Below are 25,400 nucleotides of genomic sequence, written 5' to 3'. Positions count from 1 at the left end.
CAATAAAATCCAGTAGACAAGTATTCTGTTGTGCATGTAACAGTGTATAATCTCCAGTGTGGCTGCTCTGTCTACTTCTGTCACCCATAGTATGCAGGTTTCACTAGCAAGAACAACGTTGGTGGCTCAAAGGTGCCCGGGGTCCAGACAAATGGGAAAAGGGAATGCAGCGGACCTTAACCATATTTACGTGGAGTCCACGTCCACGGAACTCTCCTGTAAGGCTATGCCATCAATCCCCGTAACTCAGAGATGGGCAGGCTGTTCAGGTCCACCACAAGGCTTGTCCGTCTTTGCCTAGTGCCTGCATCCACCGTTCTCCCGCAGGTCTAAATCATCCACTCCCTCAGCTCCAAAGTCAATAGAATTATTCCGGTGCACCACACTGGCTACAACATAGCAAACAAAGTCACTGACTAAACATAAGGGAGGTATACTCACATCCCGACAATGAGGTGAATGCTTCTGCTCCTTTGCGTGCTGTCAGTCCGATGAAAAAGTAGATGTAGAAAAAAAGGAATGAGCACTGCAGATATAGAAACTAGGCTGGCAACAGGTAACAAATATTATTTTTAGGCGTAATAGACAAAATATAAAAACAGCAGTAAAATCTTCTGATGTGTTTCCCGCCGTTGGGGCGCTTTATCATAGAGTGATTCATGTCTGGCAAACAACTCTATAAATACTATCCTCCCCATGGACAGGTGTAACCCTCACTGACTCTAATTCACCTGATCTGTGAAAATCAGTTGCAACTAGATTAAAAACTTGAAGGGTGAGCTGGCAGCCTATGACTGTCCCACCGATTTGGAGGAGCTCATTGCCGTCTGTATTAAGGTGGATTGTCGCCTCCTGGAGAGACGATCAGAGAAGGCTCATCATCGTACCATCCCATCCCGGATCAACCCCGGTCAGGTGAGCCAAGCTGAGGTTTCTTCCCGGTATACGTCAGAGCCTATGAAATTAGGAGTACTAGCCTCTCCAAATCTGAGAAATTACGGTGCAAGAATGCCGGTCTATGCCTTTATTGCGGTGTTTCTGGACATTTTGCATATTTCTCTCCCCAAATGTTGGGAAATGCAAAGTTTCCATGAGACCCGGGGGAGTTTCATTGGGAACGCTTTTTTTCTCCCCTATTTCAACTGATAACCCTTCTCGCATTCTTGCCACCATTACTCTCTATGGAGAGGGCTTCCAAGTATCTACACTTGCTTTTCTCGATTCAGGTTCCGGAGGAAACTTCATAGATCAAGCAGAACGCCATCTGGTTCCGACCAGGCACAGAAAGAAGACCATTGCTCTTGAAGCCGTTGACGGAAGACCTCTGCAGCCGGCGTTTATCTCCTTGGAGACCGAGGTGCTTCAACTCAAGGTACAAAACACACACCTGGAAAATATCCAATTCAATGTTATCCACACCCCTTCTATCAGAGTGATCCTCAGGCTACCCGGGCTACAGATACACAACCCTCAGGTAGATTGGTTCAATAAGGAACCCATTCAATGGAGCGCCTTTTGCCATAAGAACTTCATCCTGGAAGTAAATAGATTCGGGGTTACCACCGAGTCCGAAGAGAAGGAAAAGTGTGACGGTTCAGGGGATTCCTTCCCCTCCATGTGTCCCTGACGTCACATGCTCACCTATCCTCTTTGTTCCTTCCCCTGACAGCCTCCCTTCCTTTACCCACACCTGTCCCTCTCCGGCAGCCTCTGACGTCATCCCAGCACCACTCCGTGCTCCCCGCAAGACTTGCGCACCCGCTCCCCTATCCTCTCTGTTCCTTCCCCTACCAGCCTCCCTTCCTTTACCCACACCTGTCCCTCTCTGGCAGCCTCTGACGTCATCCCAGCACCACTGCGCGCTCCCCGCAAGACTCGCGCACCCGCTCGGTTCCCGAGCCCCTGCTGTGGCGTTCCCCACTCTCAGCCCCCCTCGGTCTCTGTTCCTATCCCCTTACCTCCGGCAGCTGTCCCCTCCATTCCTCCCTCGTCCCCTGCAGGTGTCCCCGCGGCACAGCGCTCCATGCGCCTCGTGACGTAGCCTGTGCGCGCGCACTCTCGGATTACAGAGGGCGCGCGCACACGCGCCTCTTCTACGGTTTTTCAGCCTCCTGGCTCCTCCTCTCATGCCCTGCAGGTGATCTCTCTCACTGGCTCCCTTGTCTCCTCCTCTTCTCCTCCTCACCTATCCCTGCTGTCTCCCACTTCACCTTCTGCTCCTCCTCTCTCTCCTATTGGTGTTCCCTCTTTTATAACCCCTGTCTGTCCTTTCTCTCATTGCTCTGCATAGCTCTTGTTACCCCTGTGTGTGTAGTCCTATATTTTGCTCTCCTCTGTGTTCCAGCTTGTTCCTGCTCCTGCTTATCCCTGGATTTCCCTGGTTTGATCTTTGCTCATTCTGGACTACTCTGCTCTCTGTTGCCCTTGAACCCTGCCTACGAACTCTACCTTGCTGACCCTTGTGACCCCTGGACTTTGGCTTACGAACTTGATGACTCTGACTTCTGGATCCCTGGACACTGGCGCACGGACACCACTATTCTTACTCTGAACTCCCAAGGCGTTGCAAGTATCGCTAACCATCTTTCAACAGGCCTGGCAACGCATTACCACACTCCGGGCACGCCCTCACTGCTGTGGGTGCGTGGTAATACCCTTCCCACCTCAATATTGGGGTCTTGCCAGGTCTGCAGGCATACAGGCGTTATATTATGCAGAGCCCAACAAATGCAGACCCCCCCTGAGGTGGGTAAAGGTGTTTCACTTGAGGCCTTACAATTTGTGAGCAATCAGCTGTCCACAGTCTCCCAGCAATTGGCTAACCTCTCTGTTCAGGAGACACCAATGGCTCCAGCACTCCCAGTTGCCATGACCTATGCAAACTCTGGACCCTGCATTCCATCACCTTATCGCTACGATGGGGACACCCTCGCCTGCCGCGGTTTCCTTAACCAATGCGAGGTGCAATTCGAGATGTCCCCCTCTCAGTTCCCCACTGGTCGTTCTAAGGTGGCTTACATCTACGCCTTGCTTACCGGTGACGCCCTCGCTTAGGCTCCTCCCCTCTGAGAACTTAAGAGCGAACTAACCCAAGATTATCCTAAATTCAGGCGTTAATTTCAGCAAGTATTTAATATTCTTGCACGGCGCGAGACAGCTGCATTCTCTCTCTTCCATATTTCACAGGCCCGAAGATCTGCTGCCAAGTACGCAATCGAGTTCCGTACTCTCGCCGCAGATGGAATGATGAGGCACTCGCCGCCACATATTAGCACGGACTCTCTGACACCTTGAAGGATGATCTTGCTACTCATGCCCGGCCTTCTTCCCTGGAGGAGTTGATTACTCTGAGCGTACGCATGGACCAGCGTATCCAGGAGCGACGGCACGAGAGACACTGTTCTCATTCTCTTCCTTCCTCTGTTGTCTCTCATAGGTCGCCTACTTCACCCCTCCTAGCACTGGATGCCCCGGAGCCGATGCAAATTGGTAGCCAACAACTTCGGACCGCGGAGAGAATGCGATGCCGTCAGAAGGGACTCTGTTTAACTGTGGTTCTTCGGAACATCGTCTCCAGAATTGTCCCCTGAAGCAAGGAAACGGGAACACCCAGTAAAGGTAGAGGGGCTTCTACTGGGTACTGTCTCTCCTTGCCCCTCTCTCCCTGAAAATCTCCCAAAGAAGTTTGTGCTTCCTGCCACTCTGGAGGGACCTGAATTTTTCCTGCAGGTAAAAGCTTTCATTGATTCTGGATCTGGTGGTAACTTCCTGGACCAAACCTTCGACTCTGAGTATCAAATCCCTATGGTTAGAAGAAAAGCACCTATTGGTCTCGAGGCCATCGACGGTCGACCGCTCCAGCCAGCATTTATCATCTGGGAGTCCATTCCTCTCACGCTGACCTTGGCCGACGGTCATAAAGAGATAATAATTTTTGATATCTTCCATTCTCCTACTGTTCAACTTATTTTAGGATTGCCTTGGCTTCAACTCCACAATCCGCGCATTGATTGGACCGGCACCCTGCCTATCCAGTGGCCTTCTTCCGCTGACTCTGCTCCTACGGCTCCTCCTGTTGCGGTGCTTGCCGGCCTGGATTCCGTTCCTTCCAATCTATCGATCCTACCGACCGTGTATCATGAGTACTTGGATGTGTTCAACAAGGTACAAGCTGAGGTTCTACCTCCCCATCGTCCGTACGATTGTCCTATCGATTTGATTCCTGGGACCATCCTTCCGAAGTCGAAATCGTATCCTTTGTCCATTCCTGAAACTGAGGCCATGATGTCCTACATTCAAGAAAATTTGGGAAAAGGATTCATCTGCAACTCTACCTCCCCTGCCAGGCAGGCTTCGTGAAGAAGAAGGATGGATCACTTACGCCATGCATTGACTTTCGCGGACTCAATAAGATCACGGTAAAAAATCAGTATCCCCTTCCCTTAATCTCTGAACTGTTCGACCATCTCCAGGGGGCCTATATCTTCTCCAAGCTCGACTTAAGAGGGGCCTATAATCTCATTCGCATAAGGGAGGGGGACGAGTGGAAAACCGCATTTAATACGCAATCTGGACATTATGAGTATCTAGTTATGCCCTTTGGCTTATGCAATGCTCCTGCCGTCTTTCAAGAGTTCATGAACGACATCTTCCGGGATGTGTTGGGAACATTTGTCATAGTATATCTGGATGACATTCTCATTTTTTCTGAAAACCTGGAGGAACACATTCAACATACCAAACTGGTGCTGTCTAGGCTCCGTTCTAACCGCCTATATGCCAAGATGGAGAAATATTTGTTCCACCAGACCTCTACAGGCATACCCCGCTTTAAGTACACTCACTTTAAGTACACTCGTGAGTAAGTACATATCGCCCAATAGGCAAACGGCAGCTCACGCATGCGCATGTCATCACGTCATGAACAGCAATACCGGCTCCCTACCTGTACCGAAGCTGTGCACAAGCGGGGAGACTGTAGAGCCTGTTACAAATGCGTTATTTACATCAGTTATGCACGTATATGACGATTGCAGTACAGTACATGCATCGATAAATGGGGAAAAGGTAGTGCTTCACTTTAAGTACATTTTCGCTTTACATACATGCTCCGGTCCCATTGCGTACGTTAATGCGGGGTATGCCTGTACTGCCTTCCTAGGCTACATTATCTCCAACCAAGGTTTCTCTATGGACCCAGAAAAATTTTAATCTGTTCTCGACTGGCCGCTGCCTAATTCGCTTAAGGCTTTGCAGCGTTTTCTCGGCTTTGCCAATTATTACAGGAAATTCATCAAAAAAATTTCTTCTATTGCTCTTCCCATCACTGCCTTGACCAAGAAAGGCGCCGATCCCACCTCCTGGTCTCCTGCAGCTATTGTTGCTTTCGAGGTTCTTAAGAAAGCTTTTGTGTCCGCACCCATCCTACGCCATCCGGATACTTCTCTTCCCTTCACTTTGGAAGTCGACGCTTCTGATGGGGGAGCTGGTGCAGTTCTCTCTCAGAGGTCTTCTCCCCCATCCCTGTGGTTTTTTTTCACGGAAATTTTCATCTGCCGAAAGAAATTATGATGTTGGTAATCATGAACTTTTGGCCATTAAACTGGCTTTTCAAGAATGGAGGCATCTTTTAGAAGGCACCAAGGAACCTGTTGCTATCCTCACCGACCACAAAAATGTGCTGTATATCGAGGGGGGCCCAACGGTTGGGATCTTGCCAAGCTCTGTGGTCTCTGTTCTTCTCCCGCTTTAGCTATACCATTTCATACATTCCTGGTACCAAAAATGTCATAACGGACGCTCTCTCTCGCCAGTTCGCCACGGAAAGTGAATCTAATGAAGCCACGGAACCTATTCTTCCTGCCAAATGCATAATCTCCACTAATAATTTTGATGTGATGGACGAAATCAACAAAGCCCAGGCTCACATTCCCAGCAGGTTAAGGGTACCAAAATGGCGCTTATATGCAGCTCCACGGTTTCGCCACAAGATTCTACTTTGGGGTAATTCCTCGCGATCTGCCTGTCATCCAGGCTTCAAGAGGACAGCGGATGTTATTAAACGGACATTTTGGTGGCCGAGGATGAACAAAGACATTTTTGACTTTACTAGTGCTTGTCCTGTATGTATAGTTATCAGAGGGAGGAATGGAGAGAAGGACGGTACCGTTCTCCAAGATGGGACCGTTCACCCAGGAGGGACAGATCACCAAGGCGTTTCAGGGATGAAAGATCTAGGGAGAAATATGACGATAGGAGGGAGAAGAGGGAATATGAGGATAGGAGGACTGATTACACCACACAAAGGACCCCCATTTGGGAGCGGACAGATGCAAACAGAGCTGGTGTTTCTTTTTTAGAACAGGCACCCCGGTCACCAGTAGAGACAAAGAACCAGTTCTCCTGCTTGGACGACCCGGGGGTGTCGGGAACATCAGACGGGAAGGGAAAGAAAAGAGGCAGAGAGGGAAAAGGGGAGGAAGGAAACGGAGGGAGCAAAAGACCAGCCCATTAAGAGGAGTTTTTAAAATAAATTCCAAAACACTAGACGAAGTACAGACGAAAGTAATGGCTAAGGGACTAAATTTCGCACCCTCTCGGGGCCTGAGTGGCTTCGATCTTTTTATAGATGCGCAGAAGTATCTGCGCCAATTGACAATAAAACGTTTTTTCCTCAACAAGAACTCAATAAGTCACAGTGCAGAACACCCTATACGAACAACGAACAGGGTAGAGACTGACCTGACCACAGAGGATGCATTCGTACACTCAAACTTAAAATGCAAATCCAATTTCTACCCAAGTCACTGTAAGAGTGAATATTTGGAGGTCTTTAACAGACTTATTACTGATGACTTTGAGAAATTAGCTTCTAAGGGGAGCAAAAATCGAGAAAACCTGAGAAAAGAAGAAAAACATGCACTAAAAACACTAAGTGAAGACAGCACTAAACGATTTGCAGACAAAGGGGGGGGGGTCGTAGTGATGGACACTGGATATTACCTCCTAGAGTGTCAACGAATCCTCGGTGATACAACGACATATGAGAAACTTAAGAAGGACCCCTCAAAAGTTTATCATGAGGAGTTGAGATTAATTTTGAGTAAAGCAAGAGACATAGGGATTTTGGGAGAAAAGGAATTTATCTATCTGTTTAAAACTGAACCGGTTAAACCGGTGTTCTATTTCCTGCCCAAGATCCATAAAAACCGCTCAAAATCACCGGGGAGACCCATTATCTCGGGTATTGGGTCTCTAACTCAAAATTTCTCGGAGTACGTGGACATATATCTGCAGAAATATGCCATTAGCGCCAGATCGTACCTGAAGGATACACTGCAGGTATTAAATGTTCTTTCAACAGTAAAGTGGCAGGGAAATTACATAATGGCAACCTGTGATGTCACGTCATTATATACCTCTATAAAACATGAGGACGGCTGTGCAGCAGTAGCCTTTGCCCTAGAGAAAGACCCTTCGATCCCACAGGAACAAAAGAGTTTCCTGTTGGATGGAATTGGTTTCATCTTGACACACAGTTTGTTTTGGTTCGACGGGTCTATGTACCTGCAGAAATGTGGGACAGCCATGGGGACCAGGTTTGCTCCTAGCTATGCGAACACCTTCATGGCTCACTGGTAAGAGACCAATATTTGGTCTGGTAACCCGTATGGAGCAAACCTGGTCTTATGGAGGAGGTACATCGATGATGTGCTCATCATCTGGGAAGGGAACAAAGAGAACCTAGAACTGTTCCTGAAACATATTAATGAAAATAGTGTGAATTTAAATTTCACATCAGAGATGAGCACCGAGAGCATCAACTTCCTTGATCTAACTATTTATGTTGAGAACAACACGATAAAGACGAAGACCTATTTCAAGGAAGTTGATGCCAATAACTTTTTGTTGAATAATAGCTGCCACCACCATAGGTGGCTAAACAATATACCATATGGACAATTTAGGCGAATCAGACGCAATTGCACAGAGCTGGATGTTTTTAGGAACAAGCAGACATCTTAAAATCAAGGTTTGAGGAAAGGCACTACAGATCAGATGTGATCGAACAAGCACATTCCAAAGCACTACAGCTAAGCAAGGATCAAGTAATGAAACCTAAGGGGAAACAGGATCACACGAGTTATGTGGTGCCTTTCATAACTAAATATAATACTGAAGCCCACAAAACCAGCAATGTTTTAAAAAAGCACTGGCATGTTTTGCAAAAAGACACGGTATTGGAAGACCATCTTCCAGATGCACCACGAGTTATCTTTAAGAAAGCTGAGAACATCAAGAACAAGCTGGTGCCCAGTGTTTATAGAAAGGAAAAAACAAATGAGAATAGGAACTGGCTACCAAAACCAGTAGGTTTTTATAAATGCTCTGAATGTAAGGCATGCAAACACGCTCTGATGGATAGACTGCATTTCTGTTCAAACGTAACAAAGGAAACTTTTAAAACGAAACAACTTATAAATTGTAGAACATCATTTGTAGTATATCTGCTCGAGTGCCCATGCGGACTCCAGTATGTGGGCCGGACCTCAAGAAGTCTGAGGGTCCGCATACTGGAACACGTAGGGAACATAAGGAGAGGCATGACCACCCATAGCGTGCCCCTGCATTTCATTCAAACCCATGGGGGGGACCCGTCAGGATTACGCTATAAAGGACTTGAGTCTGTTATTGAAAACTGGAGGGGAGGCGATAGACTGAGACGTCTCCGACAAAGGGAGACGTTTTGGATTTACCGTCTAAAGACTTTATCCCCAACTGGTCTGAATGTCGATTTAGACGTTGCAGCATTCATATGAGCACACTTGGATGCCTTTTGACTGTATAACAGGTCTCATTTTTACAATTGAGGTATTAAGTCGTATATATTTTACCTATTTTTTCCCCTACTCCTCCCCTTTCTCTCTTTTTTCCAGACAAAGACGCTTCTATTGCTACTTAAATAAGAAAGAATGCCTAGGAAATTTATATAAAAATTTAGAAATTTAAAGGAAAGGTTTTTGGGTGAAGTTTTTAGTTTTTTGTTTTTAATAAGTGATCTTAAAATATTTTAAATATTTATATTTATTTATATGTGTACAATAACAAAATGTGTGATAAGAGGTTTTTGATTAGACCTTATAGTTCAATGAAAGAACAATATAGAGGATTTTAGAGGTAATTGTATAAAGATGTCATTTTAGGATGGCTATGAAATTGTGATTGCCAAAGAAACAGCAAATCTTATATTGATTGTTGGGACAATTACTAAGTTTTAAAAAATACTAAGTATGTATATATGTAGTTTATGGAACATCTTGGACTATAGATGCTTGTATAGGAACCTAAGGGTAGATGCAATTTAGTATCTGTTACGAAGAGGGGTTTGTATTAAACAGCCCTCTCTGATTGTTTTGCATGATTTTATATGCAATTCTATAAAAATGTTATGGTATAAGAGTGTTATTTCTGAACTTTACAACAAATATTATTAGGAAGAACCAATTTTACTATGTATTAACTGCTATAGGAGTAGGTGAGTTTTAATTGAATGAGACAGCTCAATTTGTAACTACATACATGAGAAATTAAATGAGGTACGTCTGAGTTCATTACACATACTAACAAAGATTGAACAGAAGTACAGGAAGTTTATATAACAGCTTTGATCAAAAACGCCAATAGGAATAGTTATCAATAGAAGCAAAGCATTTTCAATTATAAGGGAAGGTTTTTGCAAAGCCGCCCTTTCCGATTAACAATTAGGAGAAAGGGAGGGTCTATATAAACTGACTCGACCCCCCCCCCTACGTCATTATATGAGCCTGAGGAAGCCGATTACTCGGCGAAACGCGTTGCTCGAATTGGTGGCAGTTTATGTCCTACGGAGGCTTCCGTAGCCAGTTCCTACAGCCGCAACCATAGCAGAGCAGAGAAGTGTCATCACTCTGCACCCCGGACGCGGGGCGGAACTACCTTTTGTTGGGACTCGTGACTGAGCTACGTGAGAAGGCCAGGAGTTTATTGTGTATGTGAGTTCTTTGTTTATTTGTATTAATAAATGCCATTTTTTAAAGAACCTTACTGAGATCGTGCATCACTTGTCCCCCCCTTTCACTGCGGGACCGGGGAGAGACACTCACTGACTTCAGGCAACTAGAGAGAGATTTCCTGTTGGAGTATTGCTGGAGAGCCATCCCCTGCGTCCAGTCTAAAAGCTTGGACGGGTTGAGTAAACAACAAAGATTCCAGAACCTCTACTATTACTCACACTGGGCCGTGTGAGTACATATGTATTATCATACTACCTATACCCCATTGATTTCCACACCTGAGTTTGGAGAAGTCAGGACTTATCCTGAAAAGATACCAATCTATTTGATTTTTGCTTACACAAGGCCGTGTAAGTATATTATTATAAGCTTGGCCCCCCAAACCACTACATCAGTACGTTATCAGCCTTATATCGTTTGCATCTATATTGTATATTGTCCTAATCCCATGCTCCCCCATTTTTCCGTTTCCATGTGTCCAGAGTAAGACGCTCCACCACAAACCCTCTGGCCTCCTCATGTCTCTCCACATTCCGGAAAAACCATGGAAACACATCTCGATGGATTTCATTATCGAACTTCCCAACTCCAAAGGAATGAATACCCTTCTTGTCGTAGTAGACAGATTTTCTAAACATTCACACTTTATTCCCCTCAAGGGTCTTCCTAATTCTTCTCCTCTGGCCAATGTTTTTTGCAAGGAAATATTGATATTACATGACGTTCCCATTTCTATTGTCTCTGACAGAGGGTCTCAATTCATTTCTAAGTTCTGGCGGGCGTTTTCCCAGAGACTCGGAATTTCTCTCCTTTTTTCTTCTGGATACCATCTTCAGACCAATGGTCACACCGAAAGGATGAATCAAACCCTAGAGCAATATCTCAGATGTTTCGTATTGGACTCACAGGACAACTGGGTGGACCTGTTACCATGGGCCGAATTTGCAATCAACTCTCTCAAGAATGAGTTTACCCAAGAGTCTCCCTTTTTCATTAATTTCGGCTTTCACCCCAGCAGTCTTCCTCTCTCTTCTCTCCCTTCTGGCGTTCCTGCAGCTGACTCTCATGTTACGACCCTACAGAACTCTTGGAAAAGGATCCTCAAATCCCTACAATCTGCTGTTGCCAAACAAAAAACCAAGGCGGATCGTCATCGCCAACCAGGTCCCTCATTCAACCCTGGTGACAGAGTGTGGTTGTCCTCGAAGAACATCAAGCTTAAAACTCTATCTCCTAAACTGTCACCAAGATTTCTGGGCCCATTCAAAATCATAGAAAAAGTCAACCCAGTTGCTTACAGTCTTGCTCTACCCCCCACCATGAGGATTCCTTCCGTATTTCATATCTCCCTGCTTAAGCCTTTTGTACAGAGCTCGCATTTTCTGGACCCTTCCCGTTAACCCAACCCAGTGTCCACCCTAGGACAACAAGAGTACAAGGTCCAATCTCTCATTGACTCACGCTGGTCTAAAAACAAGCTCCAGTTCCTCGTCCACTGGAAGGACTATGGTGCGGAGGAGCGTTCATGGGTACCAGCACGTCACATTCATGCTACGAAACTCCTCCAACAATTTCATCTAAAATTTCCCCAGAAACTGTGGCTGGATCGCTCGTAGATCGATCCTCAAGGGGGGGATACTGTGACGGTTCAGGGGATTCCTTCCCCTCCATGTGTCCCTGATGTCACACGCTCGCCTATCCTCTCTGTTCCTTCCCCTGCCAGCCTCCCTTCCTTTACCCACACCTGTCCCTCTCTGGCAGCCTCTGACATCATCCTAGCACCACTGCGCGCTCCCCGCAAGACTCGCGCACCCGCTCGGTTCCCGAGCCCCTGCTGCGGCGTTCCCCACTCCCTGCCCCCCTCGGCTTCTGCTCCTATCCCCTTACCTCTGGTGGCTGTCCCCTCTGTTCCTCCCTCATCCTCTGTGGGGTCCCCGCGGCGCGGCGCTCCGCGCGCCTCGTGACGCAGCCCGTGAGCGCGCACTCTCGGATTACAGAGGGCGCGCGCAAACGGGCCTCTTCTAGGGGTTTTCAGCCTCCTGGCTCCTCCTCTCATGCCGTGCAGGCGATCTCTCTCACTGGCTCCTCTGTCTCCTCCTCTTCTCCTCCTCACCTATCCCTGCTGTCTCCCACTTCACCTTCTGCTCCTCCTCTCTCTGCTATTGGTGTTCCCTCCTTTATAACCCCTGTCTGTCCTTTCTCTCATTGCTCTGCATAGCTCTTGTTACCCCTGTGTGCAGTCCTATGCTTGGCTGTCCTCTGTGTTCCAGCTTGTTCCTGCTCCTGCTTATCCCTGGATTTCCCTGGTTTGACCTTTGCACGTTCTGGACTACTCTGCTCTCTGTTGCCCTTGAACCCTGCCTACGAACTCTACCTTGCTGACCTCTGTGACCCCTGGACTTTGGCTTTTGAACTTGACGACTCTGACTTCTGGATCCCTGGACACTGGCGCACGGACACCACTATTCTTACTCTGAACTCCCAAGGCGTTGCAAGTATCGCTAACCATCTTTCAACAGGCCCGGCAACGCCATACCACACTCCGGGCATGCCCTCACTGCTGTGGGTGCGTGGTAATACCCTTCCCACCTCAGTATTGAGGTCTTGCCAGGTCTGCAGGCATACAGGTGTGACAAAAAGGTACAATTGCCAGAATAGTACGCTGAGTTTCGGGACGTCTTCGATAAGGTCAGATTGAAGATTCTTCTCCCTCACTGCCCGTTCGATTGTCCCATCGATCTGCTTCCAGGTACTAAACCTCCTAGAGGGACTTCCTATCCATTGTCTTTGCCTGAAACTTGCAGAGAACTTACAGAAGGGATTTATACGTGTCCACCTCTCCTGCGGGCGCAGGGTTTTTCTTTGTGAAGAAGAAGGATGAACCTTATGCCCTTGCCTAGACTATCGGTCCCTCAACAAGATCACAGTCAATAACCGGTATCATTTGCCCCCCATTTCTGAACTGTTTGATCGATTACAAGTAGCTAGTATATTTTCGAAATTGGATTTACGAGGTGCCTATAATCTTGTCAGGATACGTTGGGTGATGAATGGAAAACTGCTTTCAATACCAGCGATGGACATTATGAGTACTTGGTCATGCCTTTTGGTCTGTGCAATGCCCCAGCCGTGTTTCAGGATTTTGTAATTGAAGTTTTCAGAGACCTCCTTAACTCCTTTGTAATCGTTTATCTTGATGACATTTTAATTTTCTCTAAACAAAAACAGGAACACATCTCTCACGTGAAACAAGTGCTCCTTCATTTACGCAAAAACAAACATTTTGCCAAACTGGAGAAATGTCATTTTCATCAAACATCTACCATTTTTCTAGGCTACATCATTTCCGATACCGGCCTCACCATGGATCCCACCAAGGTTGAAGCTGTCCTGGATTGGCCACAACCTACTACTCTTAAATCAGTACAACGCTTCCTTGGATTCTCAAACTATTATCGTAGGTTCATCCAAAATTACTGTATATTCAAATATATATACTGGTGCGCCAACGAGTTTTCTAAATCTTGCCTTAAACTTGCCTTGGAAAATCAGGGGCTATCACCAACAAGATCCTGGTACATGCTGGGTACATGCTGAAACATTTCAGTGACATTTCTGCAGAGACTAATGGCCCATCGGATTAACACAGCAGGGGTCCCTTGCGGTCCAATTCCATTCCCATTCAGACCCCCGCTGTTAATCCGATGGGCCATTAGTTTCTGCAGAAATGTCACTGAAATGTTGCAGCATGTACCCAGCATGTACTCAGTATGTACTCAGCATGTCACTGGGTCTTGTTGGTGATTGCCCCAGATTTGTTTTAAAATACTTGTCGGCACAACAGTACTGTAATTCTGAAACAATAACCAAATCACAAGTCCTATGAAGTAGATAGGAATAAGATTGGTCAAATCCTATCCAGAAGTGCAGGACTGTAGAAGCTCCTGGCCCGAACAGATGGGGACCAAAAAACGGGAAGTGATCAGGAGAGATCAGATAAAGAGCTGCATCTGATTGTGTTATGCTTGTATAATTTTTAAATCTGGTGAATTTTATTGGATTGGTCAAAACCTATCCAGAAGTGCAGGACTGTAGAAGCTTCAGGCAGGAACAGATGGGGACCAAAAAACAGGACGTGACCAGGAGAGACCCGATAAAGAGCTGCATCGGATTGTGTTATGCTTGTATAATTTTTAAATCTGGTGAATTTTATTGTATCTGTCTTTTATGTGTACAAATTTAATGTCATAGACAATGGAAGTGGATGTGTGAAGTTATATCTTCTAGATCAGGGGGGTGAAAACTTTTTTCCCTGCGCACCCCTGCCGGATGTCCTCCTCTCCACGCGCCCTCCTCCTCCTTACCTTCATTCCCGCATCTGGACATCATGACATCACGTTGCCATAGCAACGTAATGCCACATTACCCCGCAACGTCAGTTGCCATGGCGACACATCTCCAGATGCTGGCTGAATCAAAGTAAGTAGGTTTACAGAGGCCCTGCAGCTCCCCCAGCACTTAATTTAAGTGCCTTCGGGAAGTGCGCAGGACCTCTCTAAACCCTGTGCCCCCCGCCGGTAATCTCTTGCCCTCCACTTTGCACACCGCTGTTCTAGATTCTACTGCATTTTTCATTGGGAGTCGGGTAAGGAGTCCTGAAATAAGCAGCACAAAGAATCTCCAATTAAAAGTACTACGTGTATTTAATAAAAGACTTTGAGGTCCAAATGCAATTGGTCATTTTTTGTTTGCAATAAGATATACATGGACAGTGCACAGTTTGGGTCTCTTTTTTTCTGTCTTCATCAGTGTTTTTTTAGTAGGGGTTGAGCAGGCATCCCTAAAAGTTTCCCTGCGATTTTCAGGTTCAGCCCAGTCATCTTGGGAGTCCGACGTAAAGCAACGTAGATACTGTTCAAGGGACTGTTTGGTCCTCTCTGTTTGACCATTAGTCTGTGGGTGGTATCCCGAAGAGAAATGGAGGGCGATACCTAGCTAGAGACAAAATGTGTGCCAGAAACAAGAAATACATTGCGAGCCTCTATCTGAAACAATTACCAAGGGTATTCCTTGTAACCGAAATATCTCTCTGATGAAGATGTTAGCTAGTCGGAGAGAATTGGGCAGACCCTTGAGGGGTATGAAATGTGCCTGCTTCGAGAATCAGTCCTCTACTACAAGAATCATGTCTATACCCTTTGAACTAGGTAAGTCCACAATGAAATCCATGGACAAATGTGTCCATGGCCTATCCGGAACAGGTAGAGGTTGAAGAAGACCTAAAGGAGAATTCCTGGCATTTTAGTCCTGGCACACATAGGGCACGCAGCTACAACATTTTTTATGTCCTTTTGCATTCCTGGCCACCAAAAGGTGCGAGAGATGAAGTCCAGGGTCCTCTTGGTGCTGGGGTGGCCTGCAGATTTGGACAAATGACTTCACTCGAGGACCTTCTTGCGGTGCAGGGATGAAGTGAAGACACGGTCCTGTGGAGACGAGATACCATGGAGGAATGTGACTTGATCAAGGAACGAAAGTTGCGTTGATCAGAACACGTCAGGTCAGAGTAGACGGAAAAAAAGCTAGACTTAGAAAAAATGATTGCTTTTAAATTTTTGCATGTGCAAACCCCATACATCAGGCCGGCGGGTGTCCCCGGCTGACCCCGCGGGGGTCCCCCAGGGACCCCGGAGTTCGCGCGGGTGTCCCAGGCTGACCATGCGGGGTTCCGGGGGTCCCCGGCTCACCAAGCGGGGGTCCCCGCAGGAGTCCGGGGGTCCCCGCGGCGGTCCCGGGGTCCCCACAGGAGTCCCAAGGTACCCTGGGGCCTGATGTACCAATGTTGCACCTCCAAAAATAATAAACAATATTTATAACTAAATACACCCCCCTAACACATACAATACAGTAATGGGCAAAATTACTATTATCCACATATGGATAATAATGCATTTGCCCATTTTAAATACAAATAAATTACAATAAATACAGTAAAAACATATTACACTTACCTTTTACAGGCACCCACGATGAAGGCCGTCTTCATCCTTATCTTCATCCTGTCCATGCCCCCTCCGATGCTGCAAAACATGCACAACAATCACAATAGCCAATGTAATGTCCCCTAACCCCTTAATCACCATAGTGGTTATTAACCGCTACAGGCATTAGGGGTTAACCCACCCTCACCCACCACTCAGGAGGCCTACATACCCTCCCCCACTAACCCCCCGCCCCATGAGGCCTAACCACCCTCACCCACTACCCAACCGGGAGGCCTACCCACATACCCTTGGGGCCAATAACCCCTTCCCCCACCCACAGGAAACCACAATAAAAAACAATACACTGCCCCACAATAAACATCATTCTATTTATTAAATACATAACCCACCCCCTGTGCCCCCCCATAAATACATGATTTATTCTTTTACATACAGAGTTCATACCCCAGGCCCACGTGAGTCCCCGGTGTGCCTGACGGGTCACCTCAAAGACCTTCAGATTACCAGCAACACGTTTCACACAGGGTCTGGAGGCCTGTTGGTGGGTCCCGCCAGATGGAAGAAGACGGAAGAAGACGGAAGAAGACAGAGAAGACCCCAAAAAAAGAAAAGAAGACCCCAAGACAGACGGGAAGGATTACAAATAGAAGAAAGAAGACACCATTATGGATTGTAAGGGTTTATTATTTTATGGTTACCTGTGGCTTGGTTCCAGTGCTTCCGGGTCGCCTGGATTTCGGTGAGTGGGCATCTAATGGCAAGTAAACAAAAGAAAAGTTTATTATTTTTACTTTTACAGGTTTTTTTGATTTTTTGATTCATGTCTTTTATTTTTTCAGTCCCATTTAATGCCCGTGAATGTATCTATGTATATACATACATTCAGGGACACTGAATGGGTGTATTCTATGTGATTTGTGTATGTAAATGCATTGTTTTTTATGCTCTATTATTGCCCCTGTATGTTATGTATATCTATCTATATGTAAAGACATACAGGGATAATAAGTGATTGTTTTGCTAATGTTTATGTTCTTTTCATGTATGGCTAATGTATTTATCAACTTTATTTAGACATTGGTGTGAATAATGTAATTTGTATTTAGTTACAGGTTATTTTTAATGGCTTCTTTATGGTAGTTAGATTTGAATGATGGTAATTACTTTCAATTAGAATTCTTTTGGTAATGGTTTGGCTTTAGAAATTGAATAGGGAATTTTATAATTGATTTGTATTGTATTTTAATTGTTTTAGGAAATTGATTAATTGATTGATGCTAATTGTATTGATGTTGCTTAGTTTATATTTGATTTTCATGATGGCATTGGTGGTTAGGGGACATTGTTCATAGTGTATTTTATTGTTACATATATTTTGCATAGTGTTACATGATGCACAGATTAATTGCATCATGTACACACTCCATGCAATTGTGTGACATTTCATATACATTTGTGTAGCTGCTGGTTTGTTGGTTTATATTTACAATCGATGCTGGATTTATTGTAACATGCAATGTGGTGTTTTTAAGATTAAAAATTCATGTTTTGATTTATGCATGTTTTATGTGTTTCATAATGGGCAAATAATATATTATCCATATCTGGATAATAGTTATTTTGCACATTATTGTACTGTATGTGTTGGGGGGGGGGGGAGGATGTATGTATTTAATGTATAGGTCCGGTTTATTTTTTTTACATACAGGGTTGGTTCCTTTGGTATGTAAGAGACCTCTGGAGACCACCTGAGGTATCCTAGGGCTTCTCACGGGTACCAGGCTGCGTGATCCATGGGGGACACCTGCGGGGAAGAACTGGTGGACCCACATCTTTGGGGCACTGCGGACCCATAGGGACCACCCGTGGGTCCCCAGACGCCCATGGGAACCATCCGAGGCCCCTCAGACACCTGTGGGTCTGACCCAGGGCCCCCAGACATCCGCGGGCCTACCGTGGGGACAAAAATTGTGGCCCACGGTGACTCGCAGAGACCACCTGGTGGGCCATGTCACCTGGCGGGATCCACCAACAGGCCTCCAGACCCTGTGTGAAATGTGTTGCTGGTAACCTGTAGGTCTGTGAGGTGACCCATCAGGCCCACCGGGGACTCACGTGGGCCTGAGGTATGAACCCTGTATGTAAAAGAATAAATCATGTATTTATGGGGAGGCACAGGGGTTAGATTATATGTTTAATAAATAGAATGATGTTTATTGTGGGGCTGTGTATTGTTTTTATTGTGGGTACTGGGGGTGGGGGAGGGGGTATTGGCCCCAAGGGTATGTGGGTAGGCCTCCCGGTTGGGTAGTGGGTGAGGGTGGTTAGGCCTCACGGGGTGGGGGGTTAGTGGGGGAGGGTATGTAGGCCTCCCAAGTGGTGGGTGAGGGTGGGTTAACCCCTTAATGACTGTAGCAGTTAATAACCGCTATGGTGATTAAGGGGTTAGGGGACATTACATTGGCTATTGTGATTGTTGTGCATGTTTTGCAGCATCGGAGGGGGCATGGACAGGATGAAGATAAGGATGAAGACGGCCTTCATCGTGGGTGCCTGTAAAAGGTAAGTGTAATATGTATTTACTATATTTATTGTAATTTATATATATTTAAAATGGGCAAATGCATTATTATCCATATGTGGATAATAGTAATTTTGCCCATTACTGTATGGTATGTGTTAGGGGTCGGGGGGATGTGTGTGGTATATTGCTATGTTTATTGGGGGCAATTATCCCCAATAAACATGCTAATGTGCCTTAAACCCTTCATTGCCTTAGGGGATAGCCGCTTAGGTAATGAAGCTGCTTTAATGTATTTTTATTAATAGTGTGCGGGAGCAGGGGGTCCCCTGAGCTGAACCGCATTGATTTCTGCCTCAGGGACCCACTGCTTCCCGAGTTACAGGCCCCGGTTTGGGGCATCGGTGCCAGTGTCGCCGCCATCTTTATAGAGCCCACGTTGCGTCTTGGATGCTATAAAGATGGTGCCGACACTGGCACCGATGCCCAATACTGGGGCCTGTAACTAGGGAAGCAGGGGGTCTCTGAGGCAGAAATCAATGCGGTTCCGCTCAGGGGACCCCCTGCTCCCGCACACTATTATTAAAATGTGCATTAATGCAGCTTCATTACCATAGCGGATAGCCTGAATGGATGTCCGTAGAGAACACTGCCTTCTTCCAACTCGAACACTTGACTGTCAACGTGATGATGTCAGGGCATCAGCGGTGTACTCGCATCCACACTACGGATGCGTTCATGTCGAATACTTACCTTACTTTACAGCCTTTATCCCATTTGGTGGTAACGAGTGTTCTGGCTCTTTATACTTGCTGCAGGCTTTTCATTGTGATTCACCATTTGTACAGCCTTTTGAATATGTGTGACTACATGGATATTTACTTTACACTAGATGGTTATGCCATGTGGGAACTATAGAATATAGGTACAGCAGAGACTGCGACTATTCTAACACAAACCAGTGGCAATCGCCAAAAAGACCCAGGTACACCCAGGTAAATTCTGAATACATGCCTTAAACTAGCCCCAGCATTTCTGCATTGATTAATGGCCCCTCAGATTAACAGCAGGGTTCCCTGGCAGTCCCATTCAAACTGAATGGAACTGCCAGGGACCCTTGCTATGTTAATCCTATGGGTCATTAGTCAATGCAGAAATGCCTTAAACTTACCTTAAACAAGCCCAGCACATTCCCAGCACATACCCAGAATGTAACCGGGCTAGTTTAAGGCAAGCTATAGAATAGTCGTGGTCTCGTCTGTACTCCACAACTGCCTCCACCCAGCACATGGGGATTTTATTCATTTATTTTATAAGTGTTTTTCATCGGGTTTTAATTGGTTTAATAAAATGTTATTATTTTTGTGCTCTTGTGTGACCTTTAGCGGTTGACCCAACCTATGGGTTAGGCTATTTCTAGCTTTCAATGCATCTACACTACCACTCCTAGTGTGACCTACCTTGAGTACAGCTTTTAGGGGCTTTTTGTGATCCTTTTTTGATCATTTATCTGTGTTTCTGTGCTATCCCCTTCCCCTTTACACCAGGTAGTTTTCTGTTGTTGTTTGTTTTTGGTGAGCAACGTGTCATTCTGTGTTATACAGTAATTTAATTAGTACATAATGACACGCATGCGCAAAAATGTGATGAAACGCCCCCCCCCCAAAAGGTTCTAATTAGACATACACGCATGCGCAGAAATGTGATGATATGCATATGCGTTTCATCAACGTTCCAATTTGCCATACACGCATGCGTGGTATAAATATTTAACATTTTATATTCGGAAGAAGCGACGTTGTATTTTTGTGTTATTCCTTTTTCCTTTATTATCCTGTACAAATACAACATTTAATTAGTTAAAAATACTTTTTGTTGTGTGTGCTCATTTTTTTTATCTTAGAGGATTTGTGTATGGCTAAGGAGCCTCAGAAAAGACTTCTTTCCCATGTAGAGTATACAGTATGAACTTGTAACGTTAATCCATAAATTGCAATTACTGTACACAGACTTGAAATACTGTACGGCAATAAGACAGGTTGAATTGCAATTAGATTTTTAAGACAATTCTAGTTCACCCACTTGAGTTTCTAGACTGTATTGCAGACAACACTAACATGCCATTTTCTGCACTCATTAAAAACACTAGTAAACTCGCATCTTAACGCGGTCAAGTTTGAAGAAATCACGCAGCACGACCTACTGTAGATATGCACAGGAATACAAGTCGTGAAATGTTCGGATAATGGCCACTGCATCTGTATGCCTCCTTTCTCTTATAGAACTTATGGAGTGCCAGATTAGGGCCAAACAGATTTATGTCTTTCACCCCTTCAAATAGAATGATGTTATTAGTTGGAGAAAATGACAGTCCTTTTTTGAGGACATTCAGTTGTTCTGGGGTGAGACCACAACTGTAAGATTGATTATTTGTGAGTGGTCCCCTTGTATTATATTGGTTAGTGTACATATCTCTTCCGTCATCCTCTGAAAGACCATACCTCTCTGTTTCTTAGTTTTGTTCTGGTCCCTTTTGGTCTTCCTTCTCTTTCTCGGGTGTCACCCCCTAATCTTTGTAGCCCTAAAAGAGGATCATGTGGTCCCTGGTGTTTTTTGGGGATCAGATACTTATGTTCATGAATGCTGTCCTGACTATCCGAATTGTCCCACTCAGTAGAAGAGTTATGGGGTGCTGTGTTGGGGCGTTTTTGAACTTCATTTTTATACTGTATATATATTTTCCTGTTTTAAAATCATTCACATCTCTGGCAAATTAAATTTGCTTTCTTTCCTTGATATCTGCTGTAAATGTATCTAGAGTATTTTTCTTTTGATTCTCAACTTTCTTGAATCTCCTGATTCTTTTCCCATCATTCTGTTTGCTGTAGCTGGTCGTTTAACTCTTTAGTTGTATCTTTTTAACGTATCTGTTTCATGTTCCATCAGAAGCAGCATTCATTCTTTACAGCAGTTACAAAATAAATTCAAAATAAAAGCATTTTTTTTTTCAGGTTAATTTCACTGGTGAGTCTCACATTGTCTTTATTTCGATTCAGGATATTGACAAAATCCTGAAAAGACTAATTTGTGTATTTTTAATGTACTGTATTTATCTCTTGATGTTTTTTAAATGCTTTTCAATGAGCACAATTCATGTTAGCTACATTTGTCTAATAGGGTTATTGCCTTTTACTGTTGGGGGTGGATGGGGTTAGTTCACCCAGGGTGGATGTTAAGCCTCCAATGGGGGTGTTCTTAGGGTTTAACTCCATTATTGCCTTAGCGATTGCAAAGCATTGCTTAGCAATGCTTTATTAGACACTAAGGTAGACAAGGGGAGTATGTAATGTCTTTTAATATTGTTATTTTATAATTTATAAATACAGATTGTCATTGATTAAAATTGATTACCAATACCTAAGACCAAATTGAGAGGGCATAGGTAGAAAAAGTGACAAAACAAATGATAAAAATGTTATAGTTCAAATTTAATGTAGTTTAAATGTATTTATTTTTTTAATGTCCAAAAGAAGCACTCTTAGGGGTCTATGCACTAAGCAGCGAAAAAAATCATTAGCCAGTTTTGGAACTAGCCATGTTTTTGGCGTGTTAAACTCGCTGTATGCTGTAAGTGCCGAATCCCTGGCGAATGAATGCACCACCACCCTTTGATAACATGGCTAGTAAGAGGTGGCGAGACGGCTGCCTGGCGAGAAGCTGCCGAGAAGCCGTCCCCTGCCGAGATATGTCTGCAGCAGAGAGAGATCCGCCGCTCTCTCTGAGCAAACATCGGCACATTAAAAATTATTTTATAAACCATTTTTATTCATAGTGTACATGTGCAGGGGGTCTCCGGAGCTGAACCGCATTGGTTTCAGGTCAGGGGACCCCCTGCTTCCCAAGATACAGGCGGCCCCTTTATGAGGTGCCAGTATCCCTTTGCATTTAAATGTCCCGATCACTCATTCTGGTGTCAACCCCTCCAGCCTCATACCCATCCCCTGCCACCCTCCCTCCTCTCTTCCTTTCTCCTGTGCCCTTTGGAATGCTCGCTCCCTCTCTAACAAGTTCCTCTCTGTGCATGACTTCTTTCTCTCTCACTCCCTGCTTCTCTTTGCTATAACTGAGACCTGGCTCAGTCAGTCTGACACTGCTCTGGTAGCTGCCCTCTCCTATGGTGGCCTTTCCTTCTCCCACACTCCGCACACTGATGGCAGGGGTGGAGGCGTGGGGCTCCTGCTCTCCTCTCTCTGTCGTTACCGAACCCTTCCTATTCCTCCCTCTCTTGCTTTTCCCTCCTTTGAGGCTCACACTGTCCAGATTTTCTCTCCTCTCCCTGTTCATGTGGCGGTCATCTATCGCCCACATACCTCTACTCATCCCCCTTCTGCCTTTCTCTCTCACTTTGAATACTGGCTCTCTTTATTCCTCTCCTCAGACTCCCCTGTTCTTCTCCTTGGGCACCCACAAGGATGGCCACTACTTAGACCTGGTTTTCACTAAGAACTTCTCTCTCCAATTTCTCCATTTCCCCTTATCCTCTCTCTGACATCATCTCATCTCATTCTCTCTATCTCACTTCTCCCCTTTTCCACCTCCGTCTACACCCCGGTTCTGCAGAAACCTGCGCTCTATTCACTAACCTGACTTTGAGTCCACTTTACGCTCCTCCCTCTCCTCTCTCAGCTCTGCTACAGACCCCGACAACCTGGTCAGGAACTACAACTCTGTCTTGTCCTCCTCTCTTGATCTACATGCCCCGCTTTCTCTCTGCCGCACTCGCCCTTCTAACCCTAGTCCCTGGCTAAATTCCCACACACGCATGCTGCGTTCCTCCACTCGTTCCTCTGAACACCTCTGCCGGAAATCTCACACTCTCTCAGACTTCCATCACTACAAATTTATGCTATCCTGTTTCAACTCTGCCCTCTCGCAAGCTAAACAAGCCTACATTTCTGCACTAATCAACATGCAAAAGTCTAACCCACGCCGACTGTTCTCTGTCTTTGATACTCTACTCAAACCACCCTCAGCTGCCTCTCCTTCCTCTCCTTCCTCCTTCCTCCATCTCCGCTCAGGACTTTGCTGACTATTTTAAGGAAAATGTGGAATCCATACGTCAGAACATCCCCTCTGTTTCTTCTTCCCATCTTACACCTCTTCCTAACTCTCCTCCTGCCTTCCTTGACTCTTTTTCCACTGTCTCAGAGGAGGATGTGTCGCTGTTGATCGCCACTTCTCCCTCTACCACTTGCCCTCTTGACCCCATTCCCTCCCATCTCCTAAAACCTCTTGCTCCTACTATAATCCCTACACTCACACACATTTTTAACTCCTCCCTCTGCTCTGGAACCTTTCCATCCTCCTTCAAACATGCAACAGTCATACCATTACTCAAAAACAGCAAGCTTGACCATACCTGTCTTTCTAACTATCGACCTGTCTCCCTCCTGCCTTTTGCCTCTAAACTCCTTGAACGTCTTGTATTCTCTCGCTTGCTCCATTTTCTCAACACCTATTCTCTCCTAGACCCTCTACAATCTGGCTTCCGCACTGCTCACTCCACCGAAACAGCCCTCACTAAAATAACTGACGACCTCCATGCTGCCAAAGACAGAGGTCATTACACTCTGCTCATATTACTCGACCTCTCTGCAGCATTTGACACCGTGGACCACCCTCTTCTCATTCACATTCTCCATACTCTTGGTATTCGGAACAAAGCTCTATCCTGGATCTCATCCTACCTTTCCCTCTCTGTGGGGGTACCCCAGGGCTCTGTCCTGGGACCTCTTCTCTTTTCTCTGTACACACTCTCTCTAGGTGACCTAATAACATCTTTTGGGTTTAAATATCACCTCTATGCTGACGACACACAAATATACTTTTCAACACCTGACCTTACACCTGCTATACAGACCAAAGTTTCTGAATGTCTCTCCTCTATATCATCCTGGATGGCCCTCCGTCGCCTTAAACTCAACATGACTAATACGGAGCTCCTCATACTTCCTCCCAAACCTGGCCGTACTACCTCCTTCCACATTACTGTTGGAACTACGATCATCCACCCAGTAGCCCAAGCACGCTGCCTAGGGGTCACACTCGACTCCTCTCTCACATTCGCCCCTCACATTCAAAACATTTCTAAAACTTGTCGCTTTTTCCTCCGCAATATAACAAAGATACGCCCTTTCCTCTGTTGCTCGACTGCTAAAACACTGACTCAGGCCCTCATTCTCTCCCGTCTTGATTACTGTAACCTCCTGCTGTCCGGCCTTCCTGCCTCTCACCTGTCTCCCCTACAATCTATCCTAAATGCTCCTGCCAGAATCACTCTACTCTTTCCTAGATCTGTCTCAGCATCTCCCCTCCTGAAATCCCTCTCCTGGCTTCCAATCAAATCCAGCATCTCACACTCCATTCTTCTCCTCACTTTTAAAGCTTTACACTCTTCTGCCCCTCCTTACATCTCAGCCCTAATTTCTCGCTATGCACCACCCCGACTCTTGCGTTCTGCTCAAGGATGTCTTCTTTCTACCCCATTTTTATCTAAAGCCCTCTCCCGCCTTAAACCTTTTTCACTGACTGCCCCACACCTCTGGAATGCCCTTCCCCTCAGTACCCGACTAGCACCCTCTCTATCCACCTTTAAGACCCACCTTAAGACACACTTGCTTAAAGAAGCATACGAATAGAACTGTGAACATTCTGAACACATGATACATAAAGCTTGGCCCCTTGCAGACGCACTTACCAGAACTCCCTCCTCCTCTATCTGTGCGTTCTCCCTACCTACCAATTAGATTGTAAGCTCCTCGG

The sequence above is a fragment of the Ascaphus truei genome, chromosome 3 (genome assembly GCF_040206685.1).
Source record: "Ascaphus truei isolate aAscTru1 chromosome 3, aAscTru1.hap1, whole genome shotgun sequence".
NCBI lineage: Eukaryota > Metazoa > Chordata > Amphibia > Anura > Ascaphidae > Ascaphus > Ascaphus truei.
Note: the sequence above shows the minus strand (reverse complement) of the source record.